The sequence below is a fragment of the Lynx canadensis genome, chromosome B3 (genome assembly GCF_007474595.2).
Source record: "Lynx canadensis isolate LIC74 chromosome B3, mLynCan4.pri.v2, whole genome shotgun sequence".
In the NCBI taxonomy this organism is placed as follows: domain Eukaryota; kingdom Metazoa; phylum Chordata; class Mammalia; order Carnivora; family Felidae; genus Lynx; species Lynx canadensis.
In genome coordinates, this window is record NC_044308.2 from 4,019,897 (window position 1) to 4,036,728 (window position 16,832).

Here is a 16,832-nt window from a genome sequence, read left to right on the forward strand (position 1 = left end):
CGAACACTGTGACTGCCCGGGTTACAAGGAACACGCTCAATGATAGTTTGAGACGTGATGCCTCAGCTTCTGATCCTCTGTGCTTCAGACTCGTCCCTTGGCGGTGTCTTCTCACAGCCCTGTTGCCCCATCCCCGAGCGAGTCTCTGCAGGGTAAAGACAGGTGCGGCAGGTGTTCCATCCTCCCATAGGGGACACTCAGGGGACACTCCCGCCTCTGTCTCTGGGGACTTGCCGGGCTCCGTGGCACCAGAGAGCAGCTGCAGCCACTGCTTCGTGAGGAGCCTTGGAGCCCCACAGTCTCCCTGGGATCACTGTTTTTTGTCACTGCAGGTTTGGAGATGGGACTGATCTGCCAGTCAAGGGCCACTCGAATGGTCGACTTGTTCTCACTTCTGTCACTGAATCACCACTGCCCACAGCATAAGAAGGTGAGAGCAGCTTCCCAGGGAATTTGAACAGGACCATCAGAGAATTACCAACGATTCTGTGCTTTGCAACAAAGGTCCCAGATGGACTCTGTTAGGAGCCGGAAGTGTACCCCCCGGCCCCTCTCCAGGAGCTCACAGCCCGGACTCCCACAGCCTCTGAGAAAGGGGAGCTCTAACCCTGAGCGAGAATCCCGAATGCTGGAACTTTTAGCAACCACACACCTTCCCAGCTTCTCCCTGGTACCTGGAAAGAAAGAATGCTTGTCTTCTGTCTGGGATCTGGGAAGACGCAAGATACATACGTCCCTGTCTGTATTTTTAAGGGACTGTTTTAAAAAATACTATTTGAGAAATGTAAATGTAAACATAATATTCGTGTAGAAAATTGTACAGATCACAAGTGTGCAATTTGATGAATAACCCGTGTAAACGAGAGACTGAGTGTGACGGCACACCCACCTCAGGCTGCCTTCCAGTTTGCGGCAGTGTTTTGTTTTGCTCGGAGGTCACGGAGCTTCGAGACGGTCTGACACCAGACTCCAGTTGTCAGTGGGATCCCAGAAGGCCGGCGTGGACTTGTGTCGGGCAGTGCCGACGTGCTGGCCTGTGCTGCTCTCTGGGGCTACGAGGGCACCGACCACCCCGTGCATGTGGAAATAAGCCGGATTGTCTTCTTGCTTTAACTGAGGGAGAACGTGAGGGAGCAGCTCTGGGGAAGAAGGAACTCGTCAGGGCTTGGGCAAGGTGACCTTGATCTAGGCCTTTATGTGCCAGAACCCCAGCACCTGCACCTGCAGAGGGAAGGCACGGAGGAGGGGAGGATGGGCGGGGGGTGAGGCGTGGTCCTTCTCCCCAGGACAAGGCCAGACTGAGGCCCCAGGATCCTGACAAGAGCAGCTGCGTTCTCGCAAATAAACCCCTAAACTTGGTTTCCTTAGCTGGAAACCAAGCCCAGGGCCTCTTGGGTTCTCCTGGTGCTGAGACCCCGGGCATCTCTGACCCATTTACAAGTGGCTCAGGACGACCAGCCCTCAGCGTGACCAGTGTGGCCGCTGACCTCCAGGACGGCCCCCAGGGATCCCTGCTTCCTGGCATCCTCGCCCTCGGGCCATCGCCTCCTACCTTCCATCAGGCTCCGTGCGCGTGCACGCCGGGATACTGCCGCAGTGACGGTACGTCCTTTCTGAGATGAGGTTATACAAGTCAGCGCGCCTCCATCCCCGCGTCTTTCTCTCTTTCTCCATCTGGTCATTTGCTCTGGAGAGGGCCGGGAGCCATGTCTTGAGCTAAAGCCAGCAGCCCTGTGGAGAGATCCACGTGACCAGGGACTGAGGCTTTGCCAGGGGCCGCTGGAGCGAGCCACGAGGCAGACCTGCAGCTCCAGGCACAGCTTCCGATGACTGCGGCTCTGGCGGACAGCCCAGCTGCATCCCTGGGGCGGGGGATCCCGAGCCAGAACCACCCAGCTAAGTCATCCTCCGATTCCTGACCCGCGGAAATTGTCCGAGGCCATACACTCTTGTTTCAAGCTGTTGTTTGGGGTTCACTTTACAGCCACCCATGAAGACAATCCAACCCCGACCCATCTCCTAGGGCGTTGGAAAATTCTTAGAGGCGGCCAGGGCTCCGGTCTCTGGCCTTCCAAGCACTTTGCTCTGACATTCAGCGTCAGTGCTGTGCTGGAGCAGGCTGGCGCTGGCTCAGAGCACCGTCACGCCTCCAGGAATTCTGTGAGCTGGGTAGTGTCACGCTGGTAGTTTGAAATCAGCTGTGGTGGGAGTATTTACGCCACAGAAATAGGTGAATACTGCAGATCGCTGGCCCTCCCCACAGCCAAATGTCAGACGTCTGCCAGCACACCTCTGCCTTTAATAATCTCTGTCCCTCATTGCTTCGAAAAAGTGTGATATTTACTGTTTTTTCATGTTTATTTTTCAGAGAGAGAGAAAGAGCACGAACAGGGATGGGCAGAAAGAGAGAGAGAGAGAAACATACTCTGAAGCAGGCTCCAGGCTCTGAGCTGTCAGCACAGAGCCCGATGCGGGGCTCAGACTTGTGAACCACGAGATCGTGACCTGAGCCAAAGTCAGATGCCCAACTGACTGAGTCACCCAGGCGCCCCCCCAAAAACTGTGCTGTTTAAAGACTAAAATAACAACCACTAGTGTACTGATTCCTGGCCTTAAGGACTGAAACATTTATCAATCCAGGCAACACTTCTCATACTCATTTCACAGACTCTTCCCTCCTCACCGATTTGGAATTTTCCATTTACCAATGCCATGCATTTTTGTTTTGTACTTTTACTACATATGGATGTGTCCCTAAACAACATGTGATATGGTACTTTGTGATAACAGTGTACTACGTGTTTTATTTTTTATGTTTATTTATTTATTTTGAGAGGGGGAGAGAGAGAGAGAGAACAAGCAGGGGAGGGGCAGAGAGAAGGAGACAGAATCCCAAGCAGGTTCCGCACCATCAGCACAGAGCCTGGTGTGGGGCTTGAACTCACGAACCATGAGATCATGACTTGAGCCGAGATCAAGAGTTGGATGCTTAATCAACTGAGCCACACAGGCGCCCTTAAATTTTTACATAAATGGCATCGTAAAGTATGTATGTATCCTTCCTCCTGCTTTTTTCACTCAATATTATTTCTGAGTCATTTCTGTTTCTGTAACTGGTTTTATTTCATTTACTTTTCCTTATATATGATATTCCATTGTATGACTATACCACAACTTATTGGTCCATTCTCCTGCTGGTGGGCATTTAAGGTGGTTATTTTATTTTTGCAATTATACATGATTCACCTATTGGCATTTTTACTCCTGTCTCCTTTAACACATGCAAACATTTCTCTACGTTTCCCTAGGAGTGGAATCGCTGGGTCATAGAGCTTACACACCTGCAGCTTCACAAATCACCAGAGGAGCTATACTTGACGTCAAGAATGGTCACAGCACTTGTGTTCATGAGTCCCCAAACTAGAAACAACTCAAATACCAATCAACAGGAGAATGGAGAAACAAATTCAGTATAGCCGTACCAAGGAATACTACTAAACAATACAGAGGACTGAACTATTGCCACATGCGACCACATGGGTGAATCGCACAGATATCACATTGAGGGGAAGAGGCCAAATCTTATATGAAGTTCTACAACAGGCAGGATGAATGTCAGGAGGTCAGTAAGAATAATAGTTACCCCGAGGAGTGAGGTATAAAGTGGGAAGAGCATGATGGAACCGTATAGGGTTCTGTAAAGATTCCAGGCCTTGATGTGGGTGATAGTTACCTGTATATATGTAGGTAAAAAATTAATGAGCTGTACACTTAAGATTTGTGCATTCCATACTATACATGTTACCCCTCAATTCAAAACTTGTAGAAAGGAAAAACAAAAATCAAAGTCGGGAGCCAGTTTATAACCTCACTGGTGGTGATCCTGCCACTGGGATAGTGAAACGTTGTCATTTGGTCTGTGTGAGAGGTGTGAATGGTATCTACTGTGGTTTCGTTTGCATTTCCCTGGTTATTGCTGAGGGTACACATCTAGTGATGTGTTTGTTGGCCATTTGGGTTTCCAGTTTCTGTCCATTGCCTATTCCCATCTTTTGTCCTTTTTTTTTTTTTTTTTCAACGTTTATTTATTTTTTTTGGGACAGAGAGAGACAGAGCATGAACGGGGGAGGGGCAGAGAGAGAGGGAGACACAGAATCGGAAACAGGCTCCAGGCTCTGAGCCATCAGCCCAGAGCCCGACGCGGGGCTCGAACTCACGGACCGCGAGATCGTGACCTGGCTGAAGTCGGACGCTTAACCGACTGCGCCACCCAGGCGCCCCTGTCCTTTTTTCTATAGGGTTGTCTTTTTTTCCTCATTGATTGTAGAAGTTCTTATGTATTCTGGAAACTAGTCCTTTATAGATCTCACATTGCAGATATCTTCAAGTCTATGACTTTCTTTAAATTAAAAAAAATCTTTTGTTAAATCAAAGTTTTAAATTCCAATGTGGCCAAATTTACCAATCTTCCTTTATGTCCTGTGGTTTTTGTTTCTTATTTACAAAATTTACCCATACTCTGAGGTAATAAAATATTCTAATATTTTCTTCTAGAAAATTTCCAGTAAAGCCTTTCACGTTTATATCTTTAACCCACTTTAAATTTACATTTGTGTATGATGAAAGGAGGGGCTGACCCACATTTTTAAATCCCACTTTAAAAGACATAAACGACAGCGACAACAAAGAACATGCTTTCTTCTGCGCGGAGCATGGGAAAAGTCTAGCAGAGACCGTGCGCTTACGTTGTTACCTCATGGTCTTGAGTTCCTCAGTAAATCCCCCTCCTGATCTTTTGCAACCAGAAAAATTATGTTCTTCCAGCACTGTCTTTTGTTCTTTCAGCTCTCTGCCTGCTGTGGAAGCACTGAGCACCTGAGCATATAAAAGACTGCAGGGTCCCTCCTGTCCTCCTAGCATACGCGTTTAAAACTTAGTCCGGCCAATTACCGTTACACTTAAAACCTGTATTGTAACTCTTGGGCTTGACTACAGAGACGGTGCCAGGCATAGCTAGGCTCAAAAGGCTGTTTGTTGACTCTGAGAATGGATAATGCTGCCTATTTGTTCCTGCTACTTCTGCCAGTGACCAGCTGTGGAGACTTAACGGAGTCATTTAATATCTCCACCTCTGCTGCTTTCCACATCCTACCCTGTGGATCGTGGACACCTTCCAGTCAGAGGTACTGTTCTTCCTGTTCTACCTGTAGGCATGGCCAAGTGTGGGCAGGGAGCGCAGGGGCATGGCCACACCTGAGGCGATGACTGTATTTTGACTCAGCCACCCCTTCCTTCACTATGTAAGGAGCTCTGGGGTCAGTCTGAAGGAAGCGCACACATCAGGGTGCTGGGAATCTTGTTCTCATCTGGTAGAGACTTCAGGCTCTGGAGCAGGAAGGCTGTCTGGGTTTGAGCTCCCACTCTTCCATTTCTAGCTGGGAGTCCTTAGCTAGTTACTTCGTGTTTTTTTTTTTTTTTTTGCTTCCATTTTCTCATTGAACACAGGTAAAACACTTAGAACACTGCCAAGTGCACAGTGAGTGCTCAGGGAAGGTCAGCTCTTATTATTGCAACAGAAAGTTTAGGAAGAGGGATTTTAAGCAGCAGCAATTTCTGTTCCAAGTCACCTGAAAGATGCATTCATTTTCTCATGGCTAGGAGCTTTAAAATATGAAAGAGCTCCCAGATACTTATTCCCTTGGGCACTAGCCCAGGTTTCAGATTCTTATCTTGTTCAGCTTTGGGTCAAGGAGGAGGAAGGATGCACACAAGTTTGCCGCAAGAGGGCTGGATGGGACTCCTAGACATGTTGGGCTTGGCTCTTTTAATTTGAATTAGTGACCAAATTTAAAATTGGGAAGATTTCACATTAAAACAAAAAACCTAAGACAAGCTGGATTGTCCTAAAAGATCCAGCTAGGCTGGGACCTCCTTCCTGCATGGTATCCATCAGTGAATTGCCCCTTCAGATGTGCCTTGGGCCTTTCCGGTGCTCTCACCGGCCCTTACGTGGGCTCCTGTGATATATATATAGGTGTCTAGGTTGGCATCCCCAAAGACAAGCAAGATACACCACTTCAGACCAGCTGTCCTATGTTGTCGGCCAGAGTAAAACTTGGGGGTGGGCTGCTCCCCAAGAAGGAAGGGCTCCAGGAAGGAACCCCTGAAGGAAGGTCCCAGTGCCGCTGAATCACAAGGTATGATTTTCTGGGTAGCTGGAATGGGCTGCCTTGAGGATGGGGGCTGGTGGCTAATCAGGAAGAGGGTAGAACAGTTATGGGTAGGGGAGGCCAGGGCCCCCTTTTGTCCTACTCCTGCAGCCATCATCCTCTCTGCCCGTGACCCCAGCAACCCAAGGAAGCTCCCCGCAGGAGGATGTGTCTGAGACTGGCTTTCACTGTCACTGAGTCCTCCTATGCGCTTCCACTCCATCTGTTCTTACCCTGGCCACCTTCTAGAGTAATCCTCCTGAAACACTAGGTTAGGCCCTTGACTTCCTCTCCATCCACAGAAACCTACTGTTACCTACCCCCCCCCCCCGCCCCCGCCTTAGCCATTAGATCTAGGCCAGCCTCACCAGCCTGCCAGGAAGGCAGCAGTCCTGTTTTCCCAACTGCCAGGAGGAGCCTTGTGCATAATAAATGCTTTCTAAACAGTGTTAGGACGATGAGATAACATGGGAAACACTCAGTAATGTTCTGCGAACGCTGGTCCCTCTCCTCCTCACTCCAGTCCCTGTTTCTCCCCAGCCGCTGCTAAGTCTCCAGTAACATCTTAAGAGACCTGATACTGCCATTCTCCTGTTTACAATTCTTAATAGTTCCCTACTGTCTGCAAAATAAAGGCACTTCACAAACTGGGCCCAGGCTTCCCTCCTGTGGTGTCGGCACATATTCCCCTTACGTCCTGGTCAAATTGAGCCTCTCTGTTCCATTCTCCTCCCTGCCTTTGCTCGGTCTCCCGCCTGGAATGCCATTTCCGCCTCTGCGCTTGCTTGGGGGTTCCAGACCGCTCCTGCACCAGCTACCCCAGGTCGCCTTTCCTGACGACAGCCGGGATCACGGTGGTTTCTCCTGCCCCGTGGCCGCCGCCCTGTCCCTCGTCCCCACTCCGTCAAGTCCCATCACAGTCCGGCAGGAGCGTCGGGATTGGTTTCCCTAGGGAACTGCGGCCCAAAGAGGACCCCGAGTGTCTTAGGAAGTTTCCGGAATCCCCCGACGCGCCCCCCTTCCAGCCCCGGGAGCAGCCGATCTAGTGTGAGCGCGCGCCTGCCGGAGTCCGGGAACAGGGGCAAGGGCACGGGCTAGGGCAGGGGCGCGCAGGGCCGGCTCCCGCCCTGAAGGGGTCCTTGGAAGCACAGGAGCACCGGCACGGGGCTCTCCTGACAAACCACATCGCCGCCGCGTCGCAGCGGCTTGTAAGTCCCACACGGGGAAAAGTGAGGCTCCGCAGAGAAGTGACTTGGGCAGGGTCACTAGGTGAGTAGCGCGCTCAAGCGTGGGCCTCTGGCCTCCCGGTCCTGGAGCCCAGCTCCGGGTGGGCGGCCGAGCACTCGGCCGGGCCTGTAGGGAGGGGCGGGGCGGGCGGAGGCGGGGGCCCGGGCGGGGCCGACACAGGTGCTTCGCATCCGGCCGGGGCGGGGGGGGGGGGGGGTGGCGCGGCTCCGCGGGGCTTTATAAACGGCCCGGGGCGCGGCGCTGTGTGCGGCTTGCTGCAAAAATAGTGCCCACGTGTCTGCGCGTCCTTTGCCGCGCCGGCTCGCCGCCCGCCGGCCGGCCCGTCCGTCCCGCAGGGCCACGCCGGCCCCATGGCGTTCCCGCTGGTAAGAGCCGCCTGCCGCCCGGCAGGGCGGGGCCGGGCGGGGCGCGGTCCTGGCCGCTGCAGCTAACGGTCCGCGCGCAGCCTCGGCCGGCTCGGCGGTCCGCTCCTCCCCGCCCCCCTCCCCCCCCCGCCGAAGGAGCGCGAGCCCCGGGCGGGGCGCGGGTCACGTGCCCGCGGGCGTGGGGCCTCGTGGAGGAGTGTGTGCGGGGAGGGGGCAGGGAGCCTCCTCGTGACTCAGGGCCTTTGGGCTTAAAGGCGCCGCGGCCCTCCGGGGGCGGCCGGCGGGGCCTCCAGGCTGCACTGCGGTCTCCCGGTGGCCTCGAGTGTATGTCCAGACGGGAGCCGACCGGACGGAAAGGCGCCTCGGCGCCGGGAGCACTTCCTTCTCCCGCAGCCGTCGCACGTGAGACCCGAAGCCGCCGGCGCAAGGAGCTCACGCACCTCGGAGGGCCCCACGCAAGTCTCGTTCGTACCCCGTGGGCGGCGGGGGTGAGTGGCCGGGTGGGGCGGGGCTGCCGGCGGTGGAGACCCCCGCGCCGGACCTACGCCGATCTGAGAGTGCCACGACGGCAGCGGGCACGGCTCCTTTAAGGCGGAGGGATCAGGCCCCTCGTGCGGACCGCGCTTCCCGGCCCGGGAGGTCACGTGGCTTCACACGTTCGATTGTGCCGGAGCCGCGTTCTGGGGGCGGGGCTGGCGGGGTAGGGTCCCACGCGGGTGGTCGTCGGGCACGTGTGCCCGGGCTTCGCGCCGGGGAGGCTGGCGGCTCTGAGGTGAGGTGGGTCTTGTGGACGCCCGCGGGCGGCCGTGCAGGCGTGGGGGCGGCGCGGCTGTGGAGGGAGCGTAGGCCGCACCTGCCTCGGCTTTCCCCAAGGGCGGCCGGGGGGGAGAGAGGACCCGGCGTGCCTGTGGCGCCCCGGTTCTGTCATTCTCTCCTCAGTCCAGGTTCGGGCCAGTTGCACCGGCGGGGGGGAGGCGGGTGCGGAGTGCGCCCCGGCCTCGGGCGGGGGCGGGCAGCTGGCTAGAAAGGCCCCGGTGGGGCCGACGGGACCCAGACCGAGGACAGGCCACTCACCCCCTGGCGGTCCCACTCGGCGTCGTTCCCCGGGCTTTTTGGCGGAGTGGGCGTTGTGTGTCGCGCGGTCGCCCCTGACTTTGTAGCCCTGTTCCCGGGGGCGGGCGGGCGGCCGGGCCGGAGCCCTCGTGAGCCGCCCAGCGCCGCCCGAGGGCCTGCGACAGGCCGAGAAGCCGAGGCGCACCCGGGCCCGGGAGCGCAGCCCGGTTTCGCGGCCGCGTGCACCTTGCAGGCCTCGCCCTGCTGCGCGCGCCCTGCGGGAGCCTCGCGCCTGGGGAGGGAGGTCGGCCGCACCCGTGAGAACCCGGCGGCGGCCCCTGCCCCCCCCGCCCCCCCACGCCGCCGGGCGCCGCAGCTCCGCGGCAGCTGCCGCCTCTGGTCTCCCTGGCTACCGCTCCGCCGCCTCCCCGCCTGCCCGGGCACCGAGTAAACTCTGCGTCATCCGTCGGGGCGAGGGGCCAGCGGGGCGCTTGGCGCCCTGGGAGGCGCAGGTGTGCGGCCGGCCGCTCCCGGAGCGCAGGTGACGGCCAGCTTGCGCCCTCGGGCCGGGCCTGGGGACGCGCGCGGCTGACGGGGAGGAAGGACTCCGTACGGGCCGCCCGGAACCCGGGAAGCTCAGGTCGGTGGGGGGGTTTCTGTCGGGGTGAGGAAGGGAATGCAAGGAGGGTTGGTTTCTGGAGTTGGGGGTGCTCCGGGCTATGTGTGGCGGGGGCGGTGAGGACGGGAGCGCCCAGGCCCCCCCGCCCCCCGCCCCCCCCCTCGCTGCTCTTCTCCCCTTCCCGGTGGCGCTGGCTTTGAGCCGCACGTGCTCCCAGAGCACGTTGCCGTCGGGTTTGGTTTTTGTCCCAGCGATCGAATTCGAGCTCGAGTTGGCCTGGCGGTGGGATTTGGAAGTCGGCTTTCCTACGTGAAGGTGCGTGTTCGTGAGCGCAAAAACGCTTGCCGTCCCTCCTCCCAAGGCGCGTTCTCCAATCCTCTCCCGCGCCCGGGCCCCCCGTGTGGAGGGGCCTTTGGGCCAGCTGTACGCGAGCCGGTGCGGTGCACGGGGTGGGCGACCGTGGAAGCACGCCCAGGGCACCCGACGCGGCCGTGGTGCTGTGGTTTCTGCCGCCGTGGCACGCCTCCTGGCAGTGTTCACGAGGCAGAAAGTGGAAGAAGACCCCAGGCTTAACGCCAAAGTTGTTAGCCAGAGAGCTCTTGATAGTGGCTCAGTATCTTCATGAGTCATCGAGCTGTTTATTTTGTTTTAAATCCTTAAAGCTGGTTGTGTGCTCCCATCCCTCCAGGGGCCCGAGGTAATATAAAGGAGCGAAGTGGGGAGAGGAGGGAAAGAGTTGTAGTGCGTCCGGAACCACAGAATTTCCGTCTCTCTAAAGGGAGCAGCTGGTTGTTGCCACACAAAAATGTGGGCCCAGGTTGATGGATCTTTGATTTTTTTCTTCCTAGCTAAAGCTGCCGGTCTGTTTTAAATGCAGCAATTAAACTGAATAGTGTAGGACCAAAGGTAATCTGTCTCTGAAGAGCAGATTCGAGGTGAGGACTAGACTAGTTTTGGGATCTCGGTCTTCAAATGTTCCTTTTAGGTGTCCCCCCCCCCCCCATTTTGTAAATGAGGAAACAGGCTCTGAAATCAAGTTACAGGGCTATTGAGGAATAAAATTCAAGTGTGAACCTAGGTCTTTCTGGTGCCCTAGCTCAACGTGATAGTCTGTGTATTCTGGTATGTCCGAGGGGGTCAAGGCTTACTGGTGATGTAGTTTGTAGAGAAAACGCGGTGCTTTATGCTGGAGCCCCATTTACAGGCAAAGTGAGCCTTACTTAACTGCGTTGGAGGGAATGTCTGGTTGTGGAAGTCAGTGTGGGTCTTCTGAGCATTAGTGCAGCGGCGTTGCCGTCGGGAGGAATGTGCTGCGTCTATCATTCCACCATGTGTGTCAGAGCGGTTCGCTGATCTGAGAGAGCCTGAGGTCTGGAGAAATCGGGCTCCTCCCACTGGGGCGGGGGTGACCCTCCCAACCCTCTGCACAAAAGACTTTCCTTTTTCAGGACAGTTAAAATTCTAATAACTTTTGAGATTAGGCAAATGTGAAATTAGATAATTGTTTGAAGACTCCAGAAGGAGAATGTGGCTTATTAAGTCTCACCTTTTCTCTCATAGCTAAGATTCCCAAAATCATGCCTCCTAGATTTCCAGGAAGAATTAATAGGGGTTTTAGCAGTACTTACTGAGATCTTCTTGAATAAGCTTCCAGGGCGTAAGATGCCTCTCTTTGCCAGGAATGAGAGACTGGGTTTTCATTCTGGGTAAAACTGAGTAAAATTTAGACGGGCAGCAGTGTACAGAGCTACACTAGCAGAGGTAAAGGGATTTGTACCTTTTATTTCTGTATTTTATTCCCAAAGGGTTTAAAGCATAAAGCAGTAAAGACCATTTTGCCAGAGGGATTTTTCTGTGAAAATTCACAGAGAAATATAGACTTGATAGCCTTTTTTTTTTTTTTTTTTTTTTTTAAACCTGTGGTCTGGACAGTTTTTGGAAGGTTGGAAGCTTTAAAATGTTACCTGTTTCCAGCTGCTTTTCTAGCAGACCTTTTTAGCCCAAGCACTCAGGAGTTTAGTGTTTGTGAATTTGGGGGTGGGCAGGAAGAGTGAGAGGACTAAAGTAGCTTTCTGCTGGTACTTTAGTGTTTACGTGATAGGCAATATCTGTGCAGATTTTCTCATTCATTGGTTTCAGGTCCCTTGTCTAAATGACCGTTCCCTAAAATTATGTGTTTGTTTGAAGTGCAAATTAATTAGTGGGTTTGTACCTCTGGCTTGAAGTTTGGGACAGGAATGCATACCAAACCTGGATATTAAGGGTAGGCTGTTATCTTCAGTAGCTAGTGGTGGAGTGAGTAAAAGAAATCATAGGATCAAATAACAAATTATTTTCTTTCCTATGGGAGAGCTGTGCTAATCCCATCCTGTTTTGCAAATCTGCTTTTCCTAGGCAGTATCTAAGCTGTACTGACTCTGGGGAGAACTTGCCAGAAAGCCTGGGGATAGAGGGTGAGGGGGTTAGTAAGGGGGTTGGACCCAGAGGTTGGAGTAGAGGAGGCTACAAGAATTTTTGCTTCAATCTGTTGTTTGATTTAAAGCCAAGAATCCTTGATCGCACCTGCCTCCTTGGCCCCCCACATTGCAGCTTTGGAAATGCTTTGTTTTCTTTCCTGCCATTGTAGCAGCCTTCTTTGGTTATACCTCCTCATGAGAGCTCAGCCACTTCAGTGAGCACAAATTTTAAGTGCTGAAAGTTTTTATGTTCAAGGTAGGAGCCCCCCCCCCCAAAACAAGACATATCTGTTATAATAAACTATCTGAAAAGGTGGAATGAACCAAGGTACATAATGTGTGTTAATATTTCCTATATTTTATGGGGAAAATTATCTGACTTTCCATAAAAAGTCCGTAACTAAATTTCAGTATTAAATTTGCATTGTAAATATAATTTTCAGTAAGTTTTCTTATTTGGGATTTTTTTTTTTTAATTTTTTTTTTCAACGTTTATTTATTTTTTTGGGACAGAGAGAGACAGAGCATGAACGGGGGAGGGGCAGAGAGAGAGGGAGACACAGAATCGGAAACAGACTCCAGGCTCTGAGCCATCAGCCCAGAGCCTGACGTGGGGCTCGAACTCCCGGACCGCGAGATCGTGACCTGGCTGAAGTCGGACGCTTAACCGACTGCGCCACCCAGGCGCCCCTATTATTTGGGATTTAAAAAGCCTCCAGTCAGGGATTATTTTGCTTCCTTAACGTATAATATGTTTTTAAATAACAGGCGTGGGGGGGAGGGAGAAATTTCTGACTAGTTGGGGTAGAGCTTTGCTTTCAGTAGCGCAGAAGAACCCTTAGGCATGGATAACGTTTGAATTCTACTTTGTTTTTTTAGTATTGCTGTATGGTTGGAACACTTGTTGGATTATAGTGAGTGAACACTCTTTGTTTTGATTTTTAAGGCATTTTGTGATTACTTGCCTTGAGGTAATTGTAGAATCCCTAGAGGGCAGGTCTAAAGATTGATTTGTGTGTGAAAAATGGGTCACGGTTGTATCTAGCTGTTGATTCTGGGAGTAACTTAGCTGTAATAGCGTTACTGGTTTCTTTATTCTTGGCCAGCGTTCTATGCTGATATGTGTACCATCCTGACGGATTTAGCACGATGGCCAGAAGTCTGTCTCCTTGGATAAAGGTATGGGAGTAGCTTTCTGTTGGAGGAAAGCAGTTACCTTGAGCTGTTTTTGTGTTTTTTGTTTTTTTCCTTTTGACAGAACACTTAATCTCTTACTACTTAACACCTGTGCTCTCTGCATTCTGGCTTTGTGCTCCTGGCTTCTGGCTCTGATACCATCTGTCTCCCAAGTCTGTCCTTTCTCCTGAGACTGTTGTGCTTGTTTGTTTGTTTGTTTTAAGCTATAATTTTGGAATGGTTTTGAAGCTTAGAAGATATTAGAGACCTGTCCGTCTCCCAGATGTAACTTGGAGGTGACAACGCAGATCCTAATGGCTATTTTCACGGATGAGAGAATTAAGCTGAGAATGAAAAGTGGTTAAGTCCATTCAGCGAGTGGATGATAGAGCCAGAACTTGAACTCTGGTCTCTTCCTTTCCAGATGGGTATTTCTAGAATTCAGGCACCTTGACCTTTGCTATATTGGTCTCTGAGACTTAAAATCTCAGTCTCATGAGACTCTATAGCTCTCCCCTTGCCCTGTCTGATCTTTTCTTGTCCTGGCACTTATAAGCTTTCTCATCCCCCTGAATGCCACATTCCTTATGGTTCATTCTGTTGGCTCTTTCTTGTCCCTTTATACAGAGGGCCTGTATATTCTTGCAGCACTAGTTCTCTCTCTGTGTGACCAGGTTTGAGGTTGTTCTCCAACTGTGGTAGCGTTACTGGTTTCTTTATTCTTGGCCAGCATTATATGCTGATACATGTACCATCCTAACAGGTTTAGCATCATGGTCAGAAGTCTGTCTCCTTGGATAAAGGTATGGGAGTAGCTTTCTGTTGGAGGAAAGCAGTTACCTTGAGCCCAGCCCTGATTGTTCTCAGAATCCATAGTTCTGACTGGCTTACTGAATGAGTTCTATCTTGCTGAAGTACCGTGAACCCAGCAGTTTTAAAAACAGAACCAATTTTTTCCCCTTACTTCATCTCCTGGGGCCAATCTGATTCTATCCCCTCTACCCAATTAGTCTCTTCCCCCCCTCAACTAGACTGTAGTATCCTCTAGGGGGAGAGAATGTGTTTGGGTGTTCTGATTTTTATTTATTAAAAAAAAATTTTTTTTTTTAACATTTATCTATTTTTGAGACAGAGACAGCATGAACGGGGGAGGGTCAGAGAGAGGGAGACACAGAATCCGAAACAGGCTCCAGGCTCCGAGCTGCCAGCACAGAGCCCAATGCGGGGCTTGAACCCACAGACCGCGAGATCATGACCTGAGCCGAAGTCGGACGCTCAACCGACCGGGCCACCCATGCGCCCCTGATTTTTATTTTTTTAATGTTGATTTATTTTTGAGAGAGAGCACATGCAGGGGAGGGGCTGAGAGAGAGGGACAGAAGATCTGAAGCAGGCTCCACACTAACAGCAGCAAACACCATGGGGGCTCGAACTTAGGAAATGTGGGACCATGACCTGAGCCGAAGTTGGACTCTGGAACTGACTGAGCTACCCAGGCACCCCCTTTCTTTAAAATTTTTCAGTTACTGGAGGCCCTAGTACAGACACTAGGTAAATACATATTTGCAGCTTTCCTTTGGAAACTATAAAGCCTTGATGTGGTCTAACTCTGTGTCTCTCTTAGCCCCTGCCACCTTTCCTTCCATCTCCCTTACCATGGCCACTGCTAGTTCAGGCCTCCCTTCAGTATTTTCAGTCTGGTCTTTACCTTTTTCCTCAGTTCTTGGCTGCTCACACCCACCACTCTGGAGCGCTACCATACTAGTGGTCCTGTTGCTCCTCAGACCTATCCTCCTGGGATTGCAGAGCAGGAAGAGTAGAGTCACTTCTAGTACAGTTTATTGGCATTGCCTTGATTCCTGCGAAGGTGCCAGTTTTACCCACTCGTTACTTTTGTATCATCGTTGCAGATGTCAGCATAGTGAAAAAAGAAATTGGTATTTTAAGGTTATGAAAGTAGTTTTAGCCGTGTGGGCTTCTGAAAGGGCTTTGGGGACCTTCATGAGTGCACAGACCTCACTTGGAGAACTGCTTCCACACAGTAAGGGCCAGTCCCCTTGGTAGTGTACGAAGCCCATCATGGTCTGGCTTCAGTCTAGTGGTCTACTGGTCTCCTCCTTGAATCTTTTTAAAATTGAGAGAGAACGTACATATGGTAAAAGGCACTAATTGTAAGTGTATAGCTTGGTTAGTTTTTACATGTTGATGTTATTTTTATATACCTAAGAAACTGCCACACAGATGAAGATCTAGAACGTTCCCTTCACTTGTTAAGATTCCCTGTGCCCTTTGCCATTCTGTATCTCACCCTTGACCCCCCCCCCCAATGAACTACTGTTCTGACTTCTGTTGTCATCGATTGGTTTTGCCCATTTTTGAACTTACAAATGAAATCGTGTAGCATGCACTCTTTGGTGTCTGACACCCCCCCCCCAGCTTAATTTAATATCTGAGATTTCTACAAGTTGCAGTGGAATCCCGAATTGATTGCTATAATCCTACCATTTCCAGAATTAATAGAGTGAATTACTACACCTAAACTGTGCAAGCAATGTGATTTATGCTGAATACCTGCTTCCCTCCTGGAGTCTGGAATTTGGGTGTATTCCAGGCAGAGGCTGCCTTTGTGACCACCCCTCAATAAAAAACCCTGGGAGCCAAGTTTCTAGCAAGCTTCCCTCGTTGGCAACATTTCAGGTGTGTTGTCACAACTTGTTGCTGGGGGGAGCTAAGCGATTGTTTATCTTCTATGACTCTCCTGTAAGAGGACTCTTGGAAGCTTGTACCTGATTTCCCCCAGACTTTGAACCATGTGCCCTTTCCCTTTGCTGGTGTTTCTCTGTATCTTCTGGCTGTAATAATTAGCTGTATGTGCTGAGTACCACTCTATGCTGAGTCCTGTGAGTCCTCTTGGTAATAGATCAAATCTGGGGGTGGTCTTGGGGACCACCAGCACTGTGGGTGTTTTGTTTCTCTTCAGAGTTTGAGTATAAAACTGCTGTGACTATTGTACCTGCCTTTTTATAGTCCTGCATACTTCTTTCTCTTGTATATGGGAGCCTGAGTGCAACTTCTGGGTCATAGCATAGTGTCCCTTGCAATTAAAATCCTAGCAACAGCGAACTTCTAGTTGCCTGAAAGCACCCATTTCATCCCCCCTTGCCCTTGTACATGTTCTTTTTTTGCCAGACTGCCTTCCCCACTCCTACTATGACTGTATGGTAAAACCTTTTAATATTTTCACCTCCCTAATACCCTTGTTATTTCTTTATATATTTATTGTTGAGCTTACAAAATAGCATGTAACATACTCGATGTGCTTGTGTTCCCGTTAGACTAACTACTTGGGTGCAGGGATTGTCTTATTTACCCTCTGTCTCCAGAATGGCTCCTGGCATATGATGAGAATACAATCAGTAAATGTAATTGTAATCTTTGGGTCTGCAATCACCAGGTTATGTTGTTATGGGTTCTTTATTTTTTGTTCATGTAAATTGTCTCCGGTCTGAGGGGCTTAAAACTCCCAACTGCTGAAATGACTTTGAGTGGCTTGGGGCTTTGGCAGTGACAGAGCTAGAATTGGTGACTAAATTTTTATTTTTCATCCTGTCTTAACATTGAATAAAGGAGTCACTACCATTTATGGAGGTTGTGATTGAGGTGGTCGAACATGCCTGTGAAAGGCATGTGATATGGGTCTGCCTTC

The 16,832-nt window shown here is 51.4% G+C and overlaps 1 protein-coding gene and 1 long non-coding RNA gene across 5 annotated transcripts in view; one reads left to right on the top strand and one right to left on the bottom strand.

Annotated features, from left to right (window-relative positions):
• LOC115515460 lies at positions 1 to 8,987 on the bottom strand. Of its 2 annotated transcripts, XR_003969284.1 has the most exons (5): positions 8,897 to 8,987; positions 1,553 to 1,731; positions 890 to 1,221; positions 608 to 674; positions 1 to 145 (listed from the first exon to the last, which is right to left on the bottom strand). It is a non-coding gene; the product is annotated as an uncharacterized LOC115515460 (long non-coding RNA). The 2 variants fall into 2 exon arrangements; XR_004343738.1 differs by lacking the exon at positions 1 to 145 and having other exon boundaries at positions 478 to 674.
• The window catches only part of CPEB1 (cytoplasmic polyadenylation element binding protein 1), an 88,760-nt gene continuing 80,135 nt past the window's right edge, over positions 8,208 to 16,832 (top strand). The window contains exon 1 of one of the 3 annotated variants that reach the window (XM_030317293.1): positions 8,208 to 8,310. The gene's annotated coding sequence lies outside the window, so the exon portion shown is untranslated. Of the gene's footprint in view, positions 8,311 to 8,552; positions 8,595 to 16,832 lie in introns of those variants that run through there. The other 2 variants (XM_030317294.2, XM_032593558.1) reach the window with 2 other exon arrangements.